The sequence below is a fragment of the Emydura macquarii genome, unplaced genomic scaffold (assembly GCF_026122565.2).
Source record: "Emydura macquarii macquarii isolate MOO-44397 ecotype Brisbane River unplaced genomic scaffold, CSIRO-AGI_Emac_v2 contig_3220, whole genome shotgun sequence".
In the NCBI taxonomy this organism is placed as follows: domain Eukaryota; kingdom Metazoa; phylum Chordata; order Testudines; family Chelidae; genus Emydura; species Emydura macquarii.
Window position 1 is genome coordinate 6,505,589 of NW_027133357.1, and position 8,307 is coordinate 6,513,895.

Genomic DNA, 8,307 nt, shown 5'->3' on the forward strand with positions numbered 1-8,307 from the left:
CTATGTTGTTAGGCAACACGCCGGAGGAAAGATAGCATGAAAATGTGCTGTGGGTGCTAGTTATTATTTTGTAAAGATATACTGACAGGTAGCCTGAGCTCCTAGTTTTTAAAAAAAATTCAGTTATTTTTAAGTATCCAAAATCACCTGGCTTGTGAGTGAGGGCAGGACCTGTTTTTGTTACCTGTTTGTGGAGCCCAGTTGGGACTGACTCTTGATTGTGGTTCCTAGGCTCTACCGAAATAGAAATAATAAATAATTATGGAAGGGATACAGTCAACTTCAACACAACGGGGATGTAAATATGTTCTTTTACTGCAGTTTAACGCCAGTGTAACTCCAGTGGAGCTACTCCTGATTTGCACCAGTGTACATGTATGAAGAATAAGGACAATATAGTGTCATGTAGGGATTCAGACTTTTTCACAGCATGGGCAGCATATTAATAGATTGTCTTGTAGCCACCTTTCCTTCTGTTTCTCAGGACTACCTCTGCTCCCTTATTTGCCATTGCTCAACATCCCTGTAGTAGCTACAGCAATTGCTTACGTGGAAAAGTAACATTAGGAATATAGTTAATATAGTTTTAGCTTATTTTAATGTGATTTAGCTGCTGGAAATAAGGAAAAACCAGCGCTGCGTGACCAGCCACAGACCAGCAGCTCTTGTTTGTCAGAACCATTGTTGAAAACAACATCCATTTCTTTACCTAGATTATGATAGAATCAAAATCTATTAAAAGGGAAAGAATTTTTAAAATCCAATTCACTTGTCTGTCTTTATGGTCTTTGTTTATGTTTTGCATTTCTCCCAGCCTGGATAATGAAAACGAATAGAGTCAGTTTCTGAGGGTATTTTCCCATCCAGGTTCTTATTCCATTTTTCAGTTTCAAACTCTGCAGTCAGTTTAAAGTTGTTTCATTGGCATGTTATTTTGAAACTGCAGAAATATTTCTGAGCGCCTAAAGTTTTAAAATCTGGGCGCCTAAAATTATTTGGGAACCTAAATCGAAGTAGTTGGATTTTCAGAGGTGCTGAGTAGCTGCAGCTCTCATGAGCTCTGAGCCTGTAATGAGCTCAGCATGGCCATAAAGGTTCACCAGTGCAAAGTTCAGTGCAGGATCGGAGTTATGGATTTGGATGGGAGCTGAGATTCTCAGTATCTCTGAAAATCAGGCCACTCTTATACAAGAGATAAGATTTTTGGTCAGCTCCTGGCACAGTGGAGTCTTGCTCCATGACTAGGGTTCCTAGGAACTACTGCAATACACATTAATAATAATAATTATAATAATTAATAATAATAATTAATAATACTTTTCAAAAGCACATAAACCATTTAGGAACACAGAGTGGGATTTTTTTAAAGAACCTAAGGGAATTAAGTACAAGCTCCCATTGCAATTCAATGGGAGTTGGGTGCTTAACTCTGTTAGACCCCTTTGAAAAATCCAGTCATAAGTCCCACTGAAAGTCAGTGACTTTTGCGTCTCAGTCCGTTAGGCCCTTTTGAAAAACTCACTGTTAGGAGCCTGAATATAGATTTAGGTGCCTAACTTTAGGCATGGATGTCTGACATTTTTTGATTTAGGTATTATGTTTTTAATAATTTTTTTTTCAATACAAAATTAACATGTTATGCCGAATCGTAATTTGCCAGAATCTTTTTTTAATAGGATATTTTTCATGACATTAAAGAAAACAAATACATATATATTGAAAACAAGCCTATTTTGGCTTTTTCATTTTGATTTTAAAAATCCCCTGCAAATTCCCCTGTGAGTTCCTAATTTAAGCCCACAATATACTGCTCCTTCCTGACAGCTGGAAAGTGAAACAGTCAAAAACAAAAGAGAAACTGAACAGTCTGTTTTTAAAGTCTACAAAAATGCAGAAAAAATAAACAAATGGCGTAAATGGTAAAAATGTAAATATTGGGGTGAGTCTCATCTCAGACTAGTTTTACACTGTGTAACTCCATTGAATTCACTGGGGTTACTCCTGATTTACACTGGTGTGAGAGAAGAATCAAGCCCATATAATGGTGTTTATCTCAGTTTACACCCATGCAAGTGAGATGAGAAGCAGGCCAATGTTGATGGGGTTTTTTGTTTTAAATCTCTTTGATAATGTTTAAAGCTTTAGTAACACAGGTAAGGAACTTTTATTTAAAAAGGAAATACACCTAGTATGCTATGCAATAGTAAATAATAAAATAATAATATCAGGTCTGCTTCTTTGTTGCTTTGCTCCTCTGTTATCATTTATACCTGGGCAAGTGAGTTTAAAATGCTGCCATTCAGACTGGACAGTGATTTACACCCACTTTGCATAAACAAAATGACAAAACAAGGTCCAAGGCAATGGAGAATAAACCTCATGGTGTTTCATGTAACCCCGAGTTTCCCTTTGATATAGCTTGCTCCTTTGCTGAAGGATTTCGCCACGTATTTCAAAGGATGTGTTCAGAATTTGGTTCCTTCTTGTTGTGCCATAATCTCACCATAGCAGTTGGGACAGCCCCTCAAAAGGTGAATGAAAGAGAGGAGTGGGAAACATGATTAAAAACAAACCTAGATAGAATGGAGGCAGGAGCAGAATAACCCTCCTTTCGCTCCCCAGTAACTGTAGAGTCAATCTAAACAGCGTGGAAAAAGGCTTTAGAATTAGCACTGGTGAGAGTGATGGGTTCTTCAACACTGCAAAACTTTCAGTCGAGACTGGATTTTTTCTAAAAGGTATGCTCTAGGACCCAGGTGGGATTCTCTGATTTCCGATATGCAGGAGGTCAGAATACATCAGCATAATGGTCCCTTCTGACCTTACAATCTATGAATCAAATGAGAGAGAGAACTCTCACTTTGTCCCTCTGCTGTGGGCGAACCCTGGGTTTTGTTTCCCTTCTATCAGTTGGCAAAAACTCATTATTGTTATTATTACTTAAGTATGTTGTAGGAGCACCTAGGTGCCCGAATTGGGAATCGGGGCCCCGTAGCATCGTGGGGAGCACAAACACTTGTGCAAAAACTTTGTCAATTCCTTGTTAGAATTTGGGTTAATGAGGAAACTCCACCTGGCCTAAACAACACTGGGATTGTGATTACTTTTAAGAAACAAGCCGATGTGCGGGAATTACTGAGGTATTGCCCTCCTCTCCATTGTCAGGAAGATCCTTGCTTGCATCCTTTTGAATTGTCTCCTCCTCCTTGCTGAAGACGTCCTTCTGGAATCCCAATGTGGTTTCCGACTGTCTCAGGACTCCACCAACATGATTTGGAGATCGAAGAGACGTATAGAGAACAACACCAGCCATTGTTTACGGCATTTGTTGACCTAACTAAGGCCTTTGATTCCATCAGTCATGAAGTGTTATGGAAGGTGCTGTCTAAGTTTGGTGTCCACTGAAGTTCATTTGTGTTCTCAGGCTACTTCATGATGGAATGTCTGCCATCGTCCTCTGTAATGTGTTAGAAATGGACCCGTTCACCATCCGTACTGGCGTTAAGCAGGGCTGTGTTATTGCCCCAGCCCTTTCCTCCATCTATTTTGCTGTAATCTTGATTCTAATTTGTGGCTGCCTTCCCTCTGGAATTGAGATTGAGTATGACATGGATGGCCAGCTTTTCAATCTGCGTCGTCGTCATTCTAAAACGAAGGTCACCAGGACTGTTATTACTGACTTCTATATGCTGATGATTGTGCTATCCTCAACACACCAAACTTGACCTGTAATCCATCCTACATCTCTTCTCAGGCGCCTATCATAGTTTAGGACTCTCCCTCAACATTGGCGCTCCATCAGCTTGCCCCAGCACAAATTGCCTCCCTTCTCCCATAGATAGGCATCGGCGGTGAACCCCTGGCAAACGTTGAGCATTTCCCTTACCTTGGTAGCCACCTCTACCAAGCGGCCAACCTTGATGTGGAGATCGAACAGAGGATCCGCTATGCCAGTGCATCCTTCGGAAAGTTGCTCCGTCGTGTCTTTATTGACAGAGATCTTGGTCGACAATGCAGTAGTCGTCCACACTCTTCTATATGGGTGCGAGACATGGGTGATATATCGAAGATATCTTAAGTGTCTGGAGTGGTACCAACAGCGCTGACTTAGGAAGAGTCTCCGTATCAGATGGGACCAGTTGCACCAGTGCCAGCATTCTCTCTGCAGCTAATATCACCACTGTTGAGGTGAAGATTATGAAACATCAACTTCGCTGGGCTGGTCATTGTGTGTGGATGGCTGATACACGTCTTCCAAAGCAAGTCCTCTTTTCTCAACTCAGTCATGGTGAGAGGATCCACAGGGGACAGAGGAAATGCTACAGGGACACCCTGAAAGTATATCTTAAGAAGGGAGGCATTGACCCCACAAATTGGGAAGAGCTGACTGGCGATAGACTGCAATGGTGTCACATCAGACATCAAGCCTCCGCCCGTTTTGAAAAGATCGCCTTGCTCAAGAGGCTGAGAGATGACAGAGGAGGAAGGAAAGTGTACAGTATCCGGGCCGGCAGCTGTGCTCTCTCCAAGCAATCACCGGTCACATATGTGGAAAAATCTGTAGATCATGAATTGGACTCCTCAGCCCTCTCAAGTCTCATCAGAGATGGCCACCGCCACCGAGTTAAGAGATCTGTAGACTGTACGTGACAATGTGAATTATTTCTTAACACTATTTTAAAAAATTCTCCATAGTTATAACACCCACATGGAAGTTTGAAAATAAAGATCATATCATGCTGTCTGCTTTTAAGCAGAACCCCCTGCTGGAACCAATGCTTAAAAGCCAACGCATTGTAGATCCCAGAATATCTTTTTCACTATTATTTTTGCCATCTGATTTTCCTCTTTCCCGAGCTAAAAACAAAAAAGACATTGCATTGATAGGCCGGAGCTGTAAGATTTATATGGAAAAACAGAAGAGCTTACAAAACCTAGTTATAACAAAAATGTTGTCAGTATAATCTTTTAAAATTTAAGCCCCAATCCTCTTTGGGGCAGGGACTGTCTTTTTGTTCTGTGTTTGTACAGCACCTAGCACAATGGGGCCCTGGTCTATGACGGGGGCTCCTAGGAGCTACTATACAAAACATAAATAATAATAATCATGCAATTGGATCAGCTAGTATAGACCCAGAAGTCAAGAGGTGTCACGGGGACACACGGATTTATGTTACAACATGCAGCTGTCTAAGGTTAAATTTTCAGACAGGCTCCACACCCAGCCCCGCAGCCAGAATTTGAAAAGAGCTCAGTTCTCTTTTGGGCATTGACGTAAGAGGCTGGATCGAGGACATGTTAGGTGCAGAGCTCTCATGAACATCTGGCCCTGCTCTCTTTGGAGAACCTGGCTCCAGAAAGCAACCTTTACAAATACGGATTTAAACATTTACCTCAAGAATTTCCAGCCCTTAAATTCCAGCTCTGGGCTAGTGCAAAACCAGAAAACGAAGCTGACTAGAAACAAAAATGAACATGACCCGCTATTCCATAGTCCCAGCGGAGTGCAAGGCAGAAAGTAACTGAGCAGCATAAATGATTAAAGGTATTTTTCTAAACAAACCACCCTAATCATTTCTAAGTACTCCTACTAAGGAAGGTAAAGAATCTTTTGTTAAGCAATGTTTTTAACCTGATTCTGTCCCTGACTATATAACAGAAGTGAAATTATAATGAGATTCTTTAATAAATAGCTTCAGATGATACTGTGACTCATCATGCCAATGCACTCTGGTTTATCTGCATCATCAGGTCACCACAACTGTGGGCGTGGTTTTTGTTGGACAGTATTATTTATTAATTATTTGCGTTGTAGCATCCAGTGGCCTTAACTGAGATCAGGGCCCTGTTGTGCTAGCACTCTGTGCCACCAAGGTAAAAGACAGTCCCTGTTCTACAGAGTTTACAATCTAAATAGACAAGACTGACAAAGGAAAGATTATTATCCTCATTTTACAGATGCAGAACTGAAGCTCAGAGAGATTGGGTGATTGGCTCACATGAGAAGGAATTTTGACTGCACAGCCAACAGGGGGAAGCACAGAATTTTGTTTTTCAGTGGGTCCTACAAAATAGTAACTACGTTTGCTTTTATTTCTGAATTATTTTGGTACTGAGGATTTAAAAAAAAAAAAAGAATAGTCAAGGGAAAATTCCGTTCTTGGGTGAGCTGGTGCAAATCTGGAGTAATTCTGATCTCTGCAGTTGAGCCGCTTTGGTGTGACTGAGCAGAATGTGGCTTTAAGTATCTAGCTGACTTTTCCCCATTGGTTTATTAAAGTAGGTGAAGTTTTGCACACGCAGCCCTAAGAATCCCTCTTTAAAACAGGCCATGTTATGTAGCCTTAAATAATGGAACGGAAACTGGAGGTGAGGCGTTTTATGTGAGTGTTCCTTACTTTGTTCAATACTAAAGTTGAATCAGAGTAGCTAATGAGCTGATGTGGGAATAGACAGAGAGCAATCCTTGCAATAATGATCATTTTCCTATTCCTGTTCCATTTATCCCCAACAGAAGGGGTGGGGGAACAGGCTGGGGTGCCAAGATAGGCAAAAGTGAGAGTTTGAGCTGAGAGGCAGAGGAGTGTTCAACCAGATCCCCTGGAACACAGACTCCATCCTCTTTCTTCATGTGTTCACACGAGTGAAGTTCTTGTCTGTTGCCTTATGAAATGGGTTCCCAAGCATTTCAGGGCAGGGCGCTCCTGGCTGAACTGGTTATCCTGTGGACGGTTAGTTCTCAACGCCGATAAGACAGATTAATAACAACATTTTGTTCTGGTTTGGTGCCTTTTATTGAAGGAGTTTCCAAACTCACTAATTAAACCAAACAGCCCTGGGAAGTAGGTGAGCAACGATGTTCCCATGCCACAGATGGGTTAACTGAGGCACACAGAGGTGACGAGATGAGCCCAGGGCCACAAAGCCAGGGCCTGTCATCCTCCTTTTTCTCTTGTTTTTTTACTGGCATGCCCCACTTTTTATCGTCGCAAATGAGTTCAGACCCCACCTTGCCTCGCGCTGGAGACTGTGTTCACGTAGATCAGCCACAAAACCTGGTGTTAGAAAAGCCTCATTGTGATCTGTCTCCATTAACTATAGGAACTTAGAGCAGCCTGGAGTGAGTGGAGGTGGGGGAGGCCCTGGAGGAGGGGGACAGACTGGTGGTGAGGGGGTGGTTTGGGCCCATCCCCCATTCTGCACCCCCTCTGAGCCCCTTGCCCACCTACCGAGTCTATCCCCCCTGATTCTGTTCACCCTCTGCTAAGACTTTGTCTTTCCCCTCCAGTGAGCCCCTGGGACTCCTGAGTTGCTCTCCTTACTCACCTCCCTGTTGACGAGGCCCAGAAGCAGACACCAGCTGCTGTGACCCTCCCTAGCCCCTGGAGCTGCACACCAGCTGGGTGGGTGGGGGGCACCCCCAGGTCCAGGAGGAGCACTGAGAACAGAGAGGAGGAGACAATTGTGTGAAACCGGGTGACATTTTTTTTGGCTCCGGTTTATGATAGTCATTCTCCCTGGGTCTGCAGTAGCTCAGAAAAACCCTTCCCATATGTGACGATTCAGGACATAACTGTCTTCACTACCAACCTTGCAGATGGTTTTATAAAGCCGTGCTTCTGAAGTAGTAGCCCATGGGTCAGAGTGACTTGGCCAAGCCTTTGTGGGGCTCCACCGAATGAGAGATCTTGAGAACCAAGCAGCGGTCAATTGGTGGAGGTCCGTGAGAAGGTTTTTCTCCTGTGAAGTGGTTTGCAGAATGAAACGCTCAAGAACCCCGGTAAGGACTGTGGCTATTCTGATGTTGAGCCCCCTGGTCAACTGCAGTGGGGCCCTGAGGGTTGTTAGTTGTTGTTGTTTGTATCTCAGTGAAGGCAGCATTTATTGAGATTATGGTTCCTGTGGTGAGTCTGTCTAGCTTCGTTCTGATGTGGCCCCCGTCCCTGTAGTAGCTGAGAACCTCACAAACATTAATGATGGTATCCTCACAACACCTCTGGGAGGTAGGGAAGTATTACTTCGAACAAGGACAGTTTAGCCCAGGAACAGGTTATTAGGGAGGTTGTGGAATTCCTGTCACTGCTGGTTTTTGAGAACAAACACTATCAGGCAGACACAGTCTAGGTTTTCTTAATCCTGCTTTAGTGTGGGGGAATGGACTAGAGGACTTCTTGAGGTCCCTTCCAGCCCTGCATTTCTACAGTTCACATCTCCATTTAACAGATGGGCAAACTGAGGCAGAGAAATTAAGTGACTTGCCCAAGGTCACCCAGGAAATCAGTGGCAGGTAAATCCTCATTTTACAGC